The following is a 10,759-nucleotide window of genomic DNA, read 5'->3' on the forward strand; positions in this document are numbered from 1 at the left end:
CAAGGATTAATAACAAGACTTGTGTTTGTCCAAGTTTGAATCAGCATTTTGCTGGGTAGATGTCCTCATGGAAGTATTCCTTGTGCAAGGTTGTGGTTTTCAAAGAGTTCCTCTGACAGTGTTTTTTATTAGGCAAATGTGTGTGAGGACCAATTCTTCATGACCTCTTAGCTTCATTTAGTTTGATTTTGACATGAGTCATTCCATTCTAGTCCTGACAACCTTCACATTTCCTCCTTTCAATCAAAGTCTTTCTCAGAAACCATTGGTCAATCAACCTCTGGCTAGCTTTTGATTGTCTCTGGGTACTGGGATGAACGTATCCCAGTTGGTCTGGTCTCAATCAGAGGAAAGTAATAGGTAAATAGGAATCAGTCAAAATCCTTTTATCAGCAAGGAGGGTTGGAGGAAGTGGTTCCCTGGCTAATTCTTCCTGAAGAAATTCAGTTTTGTCAGTTTCATGGGCATCAGTTATCACTTTGATGTCGTGGGCCAGTGTTCTATTACTAGGAATTGTATTTCTGCATGTATTTAGTAGGGCAACAATTGTAATGTTTAAAAGGGATTATGCAGAGTAAAAATGACAGTAATATTATAGAAAACCTCAGCTTGTATAATTGTTCTGAGCTACAAATCTAGGCCTAGAAGTACCACCTAAACTTGTCAAAAGACCATGGAGGTAAATTGGATTAAAGGAATCAACTGAAGAATTCAGAATTCAGTCCAGATTGTAAATAAATGATAAAAACTCAAAAACAATGAATAAGACTTCAATCTATTAATAATAACAGGTGTACTCTATTTTTTCCTGAGTCATCATTTTTCTCTATGTTACCTCCACTTTTACCAAAGATAGTCAATATAAAATCAATTTGTTTGTATAATAAGTTTAGTTTCATTGAACTTGGCATGACTATTTATAGAAGTGCAGCAGGAATAGTCATTGACCACATAAGAACCTCAGAATTAAAATCTCTTGAGGCTATGGGTTTATGGAGGGACAGGGAGCTATCTCCAACTGACTTTGCTTTTGGGGAGGTGAAAACATTCATCCCCATCCAATGCCTCTCCTCATATAGGGTCAATGGGATCTTATAAAGACCCAGCATCTCCATGTCATGTCTTGGTTTTGTTGAATGTGCTATGTGTTAGGAATAATAAGACTGAATTTTCCTTCTTAATTAGGCAGAATAATTGTCAAGGTCATGTCCACTTACTTTTGACAATGCCACATATGTCCCTGTGGCCAATTAGTTTGCTGAATTTAAAGAAATATTCTTTCTTGTCCTCATGAAAGTAACTATTCAAAGAGCAAAAAAATTAAAACCAAATTATATATAAATTTCAAGAAACTAAGGATAAGATATTGGATATATCAATTAAAGTGTGTAAGAACAATGTTATAATAAGAATTTTCTTTTTTTGCTGCCATGTTTGATTTTTCAAAAGGCAGAGAAAAGTGTCTGGTGCCAGGGTCAGGGAAGTGAGGCACTAGCCTCAAGGGTAAAACTGAAGGTGAGACCAAAAAGAATCCAAGAATTGGCATATTTCACTGTAATATGTTTAAAAATAAAATTAATAAAAACAACCCACAATGAAACAAATGTAAAAATTTTTACATGAAGACAGATCAGTATCAGCGGTAGGTTGACTCACAATAGATCCTGAAGCAAGAGGAAAATTCAGTAATCTCGATCAAGTATGAATCCTGTCCTCATCTGAGGCTTTGATATTTTGTCTGTTATGGATCTTTTGGATTCATTCGATTTTTAAAAATATTGCCATAAAGTATTATTTATCTTGATTATGGAGCTTTTGACATCCCTGAAAGTTTGTGCACAACTGTCACCTCTCAGACTTCACCTCTATCCCTCTGCCCCAGCCACTATGGTTCCTCAGCTCTCCCAGATCATCCTAGGCAAGCTCCTTCATTAGGGCTTTTGCACTGGCATCTTCTTTGCCTAAAATTATTTCCCCCTAGAAAAACACATAGCTTGGGTCCTCAGCTCTTCTCAGTATATTGCTCACATAGCGCTTTATCTGAAAGGTCTCTCCTCTCTTGCAGCTCCCAGTTTTCCTTTTCTGTTGCTTTTCTCTTGTAATCTCCGTGGATTTATCACAATGCAAAATATATTTTACTTATTTAAAAAAATGTATTGTCTAACATCTGCTGGATAAAAAGCTTACCAAAGGCAGAAGTTTGTCTTTTTTTTTAAGATGTAAGATCCATTACTTTAGTCTTAATGCAGCCAAATATAAAGACAGGGCCACTTTGCCTTCTCCCCCAGAAGATAAGTTTCAATAGAAAGGAAAAAAAGAACTGGCTCAGTGGGTAGGGTACCAGCCCCATATTCCAAGGGTGGCAGGTTCAAACTCTGCCCCGGCCAAATTGCAACAAAAAAATAGCCAGGTGTTGTGGTGGGTGCCTGTAGTGCCAGCTACTTGGGAGGCTGAGGCAAGATAATCGCCTAAGCCCAGGAGTGGAAGATTGCGGTGAGCTGTGTGACTCCATGGCACTCTACTGAGGGCAATAAAGTGAGACCCTGTCTCTACGATTAAAAAAAAAAAAAAATAATAATAATAATAAAGAACTGCAGTAAGAGTGTCAGGAATGCTCATACAGAAGCCACATGAGCCTTGCATGTTGCTGAGATCAGCACTGAGACAGGAGGAAAAAGCCTCTAATTATTTGTTGCACTCCCACAGAATCAAGTTGTCTTTATAACCTTCCCTCTTCTCCCCATCCACCTCTAAAGACCTAAGTCAATCTTTTACTTTGAATGTTTACATTTCAGATACCCTTGAAATAGAAATTTATTTAATCTCCTGTATATGGGAGGCAACACAAGGCAAGTTACAACTTAAAATTTAATTACTCTTGGAAGGGCTGAATTCTCATTTGGTTGACCACTAGTCTGATGGATTTCAAGTTTTTTAACAGATCAAAACTAGAAAAATCCAAGGAATTCTGTGTACCAGCAAAACCTTTGAGATGTAGGCCATGTATTATAATCCTTAAAATCAAGACTGAAATCTCTCATTTCTTAAGATAACTGGCCCCCAAAGTTGCTGTCTTTTTCTCACATCTTGATCAACTCTTTCCAAAGCAGGTGCTATGCTTTAAGTGCACCTCCATAAACAGAACACGCCTATTTATGGCCATGTCCATCTTACCCTTCAAAAAGAATGCATGACACTCTAAGACTCACTAGAGGAAAGTCAGTAAAAGGTGCCACTGGTAAATGTAGAACAGGACTGGCTTTATCAGAGCCACTCCCAGCTACCCTTTATGCTCCAAGGAACATCTACTATTCTCAGTCATGCTGTATATAAAACATCTTGCATTTTTAAGTGCTGGGATTAAATTTGAAATCTGTATTCAGTTCACATCTAAGTTTCAAAAGCTGCACCAAATCTACTAAGCTTTTTTTTTTAATATTCTTCATTGCATGCTCTGTCTATATGCATGCATTTGAATAAATATTAAATATGGGGGGATGCACAGAATCCATAAAATAAAAAAACGAAACCAAACTGAACATTAAAAAAAGTACATAGTAGCTGGAGGAATGAATAAGGGCAAAAAATAATTTGAGGTAACAGTCATGACCCGATATCACTAATCTGAAATATCTGTAAAAATTCAAGTAAGTGTTTGGAGATTCAAGATACAAGCCATCTGCTCCAACTTGGTCAGACTTCCCAGGATCCCTGCTGAGTCTCAGTCCATGAGCTGGCACTCACACAGCTCCTGGTAAATCCTCTTTAGCCCTTGGGGCATGTCTTCTTATGAAAATTGGAAAGGCTGCTCTAAGGCAAGGCACTTGCACTGCTGGAGCACAAAGACTCTGCAGTCATTGTCATTTTTCTGTTGTGGAATCCACTTTGCAACAGTAGTCTGCCAACCCTGAAGAAATTCAGGTCTATTTTTTCCCCTGGCTTCAGTCAGCAAATACTTTCTTATGTTCTCTATACAAAACTTAAAATGAATGCCTTGAGAATCATAAAATGAAATAATTTGATTAGAGAGTGTCACAGTAATGAGAGACCCGTGGACTTCCAGGTGAATGGGAATCAATAGAAGACTCTTTTTAAACAAATCCACCTTTTTATTTTATCTTTTTTACTCCATTGTATCCTTTGGTTACCAGCTATCTATAAAAAAAGCTGTTGAAGAACAGATAAATCTATGAGGAATGTAGATGGCCCTGTATCTGAAGAGACTTCAAAATGAGAACTCATACCAAATGGAGGGGGATAGCTCTCTCAAGGAGAACGTGCCTAGTTCTAAAGCTGCTGGACCACCCTTAGTGTAAAAGTCCACTGGAGGCTCCATGGTTTGCAGTGGACTCAAACTAGAAAATCAAGTGGGTGGTGAAAAGAACAGTCAAAAAGGGTCTCCAGCGGATGATGAACAGCTGTCAATCTGTCTTTCTGGATTCCTAGATGATATGGCAGTTTGGTTCCACTCAGTGAAAAAGATGTCCTTAGAAGTTTAAAGATGTCTTTAATGAAGACTTTTCTAATAGAAAACCATTTATCAATAGGGAAATAACAAACTATGAGGCCAAACATCAAAAATGCAACTTCCACTTAGGAGGCCAAGGTGGGTAGATTGCTTGAGCTCACAGGTTCAAGACCAGCCTGAGCCAGAGTGAAACCTCGTTTTGAAAAATAGCAAGGCATTGTGGTGGGCACCTGTAGTCCCAGCTACTTGGGAGGCTGAGACAAGGGAATTGATTGAGCCCAAGACTTTGAGGTTGCTGTGAGCTATGATGCCACTGCACTCTACTGAGGGCAACAAGTGAGACTCTGTCTCAAAAACAAACAAACAAACAAACAAAAATGCAACTTCCATATCTTCTACAATAAGCACATTTTAGATATGGATGACCTGGCCACCCTGGATGGTCAGAACTGGCTGAATAACCAGGTCATTAATATGTATTGTGAGCTGATAATGGATGCAGCTCCAGACAAAGTTCACTTCTACTCTGTCTTTTGTTTTACCTGTTCTATCTATGGCCTTATGCAGAGTAGATGCTCAACAAATATGAATTTGTTAATCAGTAGATGAATGAATGGTTTAGCTACCCAAAGATGCCATGAAGACCTTGGAAGGAGCACATTCATCCTGCTCTGATACACATGAATTATAAAATGTTTAAAAATCTAGTAAGACCATAGACTAACTGAAGTTAAGGAAGGTTTCTGTAAAATGAAGTTGGCTAACATCATTAACTTTTTTAAAATATTGAAAAATCTACAATTGTGCTGTTCTTCTGTAAGAAAACAGTATCTGACCAAGATGCTACTAAAGTGACTCAGAAAAAAATACATCAAAATCCATACTACAGAATTCTAAGATATCTGAAACCTGAAACCTCACTTAGCCAGTAGCAAGTGAGAAAAACATTGACTTATTTTATTGCTAATGGTGTCATTGATTTTTTAGAATTCATCCAGCCAGAGCACACTGTTTTTAGTCAGAAATTTCAATGTATCTGATTCCGTTGACTTAAACAAAAGTGTCTCACTGATCATCTTTATATTTTCCTGCCAAATTACATATTTCAAATCATTAGAAAAGTATAGATTGTAACATAATGAGCACTCAGATTCTCCTCAGTTTATCAAATAATACTATCTTTCCATATTTTCTTAAGTTTTCTCTTTCTTTTTTCCTTAAGAAATTAAACCTGATGGATATAGTGGATACTGTACTTACCTTCAGTTAAGTAATGTCCTAAATTTGTTTTTATCATGTCCATACCTATTTGAATACTTTTATTAATACACATGCACCCATATACAATTTATAGTAGCTTTGAGATTTTAAAACTTTATAAAAATTCAATCATACTCTGTATGTCCATCTGAAACATTTTTTTCTGTTGAGGAAAATGGTGTATTTTAGAGTCATTCATGTTGCTACATGTGGCTTTGGCTACTGCAGGATTTTATTCTATAAATAGATCTTTTTCACCATTGTAGACAAGGTTTGGTACACTGTTATTCACACTCATCTTCTTGTGTACACAAATGAGAATTCCCTGGGATTGCTGCCCGGGAATAGCTCTATGTTGACTCTTTTCACTTTACTACAAACTGACCAATTGTTCTCCAAGGTAGTTATACGATAACGGGCATTTTTCATTAGATCATGCCATATTTTCTATGAGCTTACTTTTTGTAAAAAAATTATATCATCTGATTATTTACCTCATACGCCATTGTTCTTCCTGAGTGGCTTCTGACACCATCAGAAAACTCATTGGTACTCAAAGGTTAAAGTTTTATTGCCACTAAACACTTTCTAAAGAATTTGACATAGAGTCTGAAAATAGTTTTGTTGTCTGGAAAACAACAAATGTTTTAAGCAGTAGTGTCATCACTTGAATAAGCATATATTTCCCATAGTTTATAACTCTGGAGAAGGATGTAATTGGGCAAAGGTATTGTTTGTTTAGAAAAAGTCATCACTTAATAGACATAATAGTAGAGAAAGGTGTGAAATAAGCTTGGAATAGAAGAGAAATGAATACGTCTTAGAATCAATTTAATGAGTACCACGTGCAGATCCTTCTTTTTCCCTTTTCATAAACCTGAAAAGACAGGTCGGGGTGGGGTGGATTCCCACTGCTCCTAGAGCTGGGCTTGTTGGGAGCGTTCTTCATATGGTCCCTCTCCATTGCCCAGGCCAACGTTCCTCCTGCCCCGGGACCTGTCGCCCATCTACCAATGTGGGTGGTAAAGACAGGAAGGGAGGGAAAAAATAATTCCTTGCTGCCTTCTGTTGGCAACTTTTATTATCTTGCATTATTTCAAGCAAATCTTTTGCTTCCATTTTTTAGCCCCTGTTATCATCTTTCTCTTCTTTTCACTTTTCTTTCCTCTCTGTCCTCAAAGTGAAAAATACCAGGCAGAGGACAGGTCGGGGGGGGGGAGGGGGGGCGGGGGGGCGCACTAAGATGGAGAGATTATATCCATGCTCTTGCTTGGATGAGGCTCGGAGAAGGACACAGTCTTTTCCTCCATCCCAAATTTTGGTCTGAAACATTTTTTGTCTCTCTCCTTTTAAATCATTCAGCCTTATTTTAACCAAACCCTTTTTGGGGTTGAACAATGACACTCTCCAGGTCCTCCTGTCCTACCCTTAAGAGCATGTTATATTTCTTTGGGTGCCTTTCTGACATGTGAGAGAACCTGGGCAGATAGCTGATTTAAAAAAAAAAGTCTTTGAAATGATGTGTTCATAACACTAAAGGCCTATTAGTGAACAATGTAGTTTTGGTAAAAAGCATCACTTTAATTCCAAGGAACATAGCCCAGCTGTCAACCTGCAGCTGCTGCCATTTCCCCCATCCAGAAAGTAAGATTCAAGGGGTCATTGGTAGAAAATGACTTTGTCAATACCACACTTCATACCACCACCATGGCACTATTCTGTTCTCCTATGCCAAAATACAAATGGACTTTGTAGAAACGCTTGGGTAGATGGAGGTTAACATTTTTCAGAATTTTAATGGAATTCCTGAACTCACTTTTTTCAATGTAATAACAGCACTTGACCTCAAAAGAACAGTCATTTAGAAAAATATATGCAGGCTTCCTAGCTCTGCAAACACTAATGGGGAGAAATGGGGTAAATTAAGGAGTTTATCTCAGTGTGTCCAGATGGTTGAAACAACGTTGCTCAACTTTTATGCCACACACGCAAGGCATATTAGAGGAGGAAAATGGCTTTAAGTGGTTTCCTGAATTTTTCTTTATATGGATAGAATAAGAGTCTGAGAAATTTTACACCTTTAGACTTGAGAAGTGATTGGGTTGATCAAAAATACATTTATGAATTGCTGCTCACATGCCCAGCATCATGAGTGACTCTCAGATAGAATATGACTTTGACACCCCCAGTGTCTTTACCCAGCAAACTTATTATCAAGGGTATTAATTTTCTGCAGCTGTAGTAACGGGGGTGGGGAAGAAAGTAAAACAGCAGAAATGTATTCTTTCAGAGCTCAGAAGGCCATAAGTCAAAAATCAATATGTCAGCAGGGTCAGTTCCTTTAGGAAGCTCTGAGGAAGGATCTGTCCCATGCCTCTTGGCTTCTCCTGGCCGTTGGCAGTCCATGTTGATTCCCGTGTTGTAGAGGCATCACGGCAATCTCGCCTCCTTCTCTTTGTGTCTCTGTATCCTGTCCTCTATAAGGACACTAGTCATTGTATCTAGGCACATCCTAAACCCAGGATGAAATAATCTTGGGCTCCTTAAATAATTATATCTACAAATACCTTATTTCCAACTAAGGCCACATTCTGAGGTTCTAGGTGGATATAAATTTTGAAAGGGCACTAATCAACCCACTATACAAGCAAATATGTCAGAAACAACCTGAACAACTTCTGAAATACAGCCTGCGGGCCAGTGGTAGTTCATAAAAACACCCAATGTGTTTGCCCTGAGCAGCCCTGGGAGCTGCTTATGTTCATGGTAAGACACCCATTGATGCCACCTCTGTCGTCCATACAAATGCCAAGCCCCAGCCCAGAGCTGACAAGGGCTCATGGATCATCCATGCACTTTTTGAGAGCATCAGGTATAATCATCATGCATTTCAAGCCAGCAGAGATCTAAGTGTTACAGGTCAGCCATTCTTCCCAGGAGATGGACGTCCATACTCCCCTGAATCTGCCCAACCACCCAATTCTGCATCTGCCACCCACGGGTGTTAACAGTCTGCCATTAACCACATCCCAAATCCTCATCCTCTTCTCTACATGACCCTTCAGCTTCTTATCCAATTGAAACTTATTTATTAAGGACCCTGATTCCCTATAAACTGCTCACATGGTACTGTTTTTCCTGTACACATTATGTATCACATGGCTTGGAGATAGGTAGAAGACCTTTTTCTTCCTTATTCTTACTTGTAGACAATGTCTCCTCTCTTCTCCTTCAAAAATCCCTAAATCTCTCATCAGAATCCCTCATCTGCTACCTTTCCTGGTCATAGTCATCCACCATGATATAAACATTTTAGTCAAATCCTCATTCATTAAGGTATTTATTCCTTGTTTCATTGTCTTTTTCTCCTGAACAGTTCCTGGTGATTTCAACATTGATATACACAATTCACCCAGTACCCCAGCATGTCAGTGTCTTGGTCTTATTTCCAGAGATTTCCCAACTTCACCATAATCACTCTTCAAGTGTTGTTCAAATGAAATAAAACATTTCACAAATATAAGTCATATGTGCCATTTTAAACATCACAATAGCCACATGGAAAAAGTAAAAGGGAGGTGGGTATAGTGGCACTCACCTGTGGTCCTAGCTACTTGGGAAGCCTAAGTGGAGGGAGCCACTGAGGCTGGGAATTTAAGGCTACTGTTAGCTATGCTCATGCCACTGTGCCACTGCCCTCCAGACAGAGCAACAGAGCAAGACCCAGTCTCTTAAAAAAAAAAAAAAAAAGTAAAATGAAATGAAATTTAGCAGCAAATTTTGACTCAATATACCTAAAATATTATCATTTCAATGTGGGATATATATATATATATATATATGTATGTATTAATGATGTTTTATATTTTCTCATTCCAAATCTTTGAAACTTGATGTGGTATTTTACATTCGTAGCATATCTCTGTTTGAATTAGGCATATTTCCATCCTCAATAGCCACATGCGACTAGTGGCTACAATATTACGTAGCTCAGCTCCAAGAATCTTATATTCTAGGCCTTGTCATAGTAACTGAACACCACCATCATCCTATCTTTGAGTGTCCTGTACCTAGACACTACCTCCTAACTTCCTAGTCTTCTGATCCTGGAACCCCAGTCCAAGAATACTTATGTTGCTGAAGACCTCCCATTTTTCTCCACTGTGCTTACTTTCTTATTCTATTCACCCTACCTACCTGTAGACCATCCTATAGACACACACCTCTGTGCACCATTCTACCTATTCCAATTCTGTCTATACCCTACCCATTCTCACTCTCTTTCAATTAGCCTCAATCCTTCACTCGCTCCATTGCATGTGACTGGTAATACCCCATCTCTAAGTAGACTCAACTCTTAATCTGTTGTTGCACACCTGTACACAGCTGGCTGTGGCTGGGGAAAGCCTCTGACCACAAGAATCTCCAGGGTGACCTCAGAGTCGCCTCCACATATACTGCATTTCTATTCAGTGGCTTCTCCCGTTCTCTGAGTCAGCTGTCAACTTTCTCTCCTCTCCTCTCAAACTGATTATCTCACTCTTCATTTCAGTTAGAAAATAGAAGCAATCAGAGGAGAAACAGCCTTGTTTTGCTGCAGCAAATCTATCAGTCTAGCAACATCGGAATCATGCTATTCTGCCTCTTCTGTTGATGTGGTGGGGAAGTGGGGACAGCCTGCTCTACTCCAGCCAACCTGTCTTCCTGAGCTCGGTCCCATCTCTCACTGACTCAAGGACTTCATTCCTGCGACTACTGCCTTACTTTTCTATGTTATCAATGGCTTCCTTCCCATGGGATCCCTCTTCTCAGCAGATAAAAAGTCTACAAAATATCTCAAGGTCAAGGAAAAATCCTCCCTTGACCTTAGAATCACCTCTACTAACTGCCGCATTTCTCTGTTTACCTTTTTAGCAAAATTCCTTTAAGGAGTTGTTTATATTTGCCACTTCTAATTCCTGGCTTCTGATTTCCTTTTTAATATCTCTTCCATTTATGCTTTTGTTCTATATTTACTCCTTAAACCACTAA

The sequence above is a fragment of the Nycticebus coucang genome, chromosome 1, assembly GCF_027406575.1.
Source record: "Nycticebus coucang isolate mNycCou1 chromosome 1, mNycCou1.pri, whole genome shotgun sequence".
NCBI classification, from domain to species: Eukaryota; Metazoa; Chordata; class Mammalia; order Primates; family Lorisidae; genus Nycticebus; species Nycticebus coucang.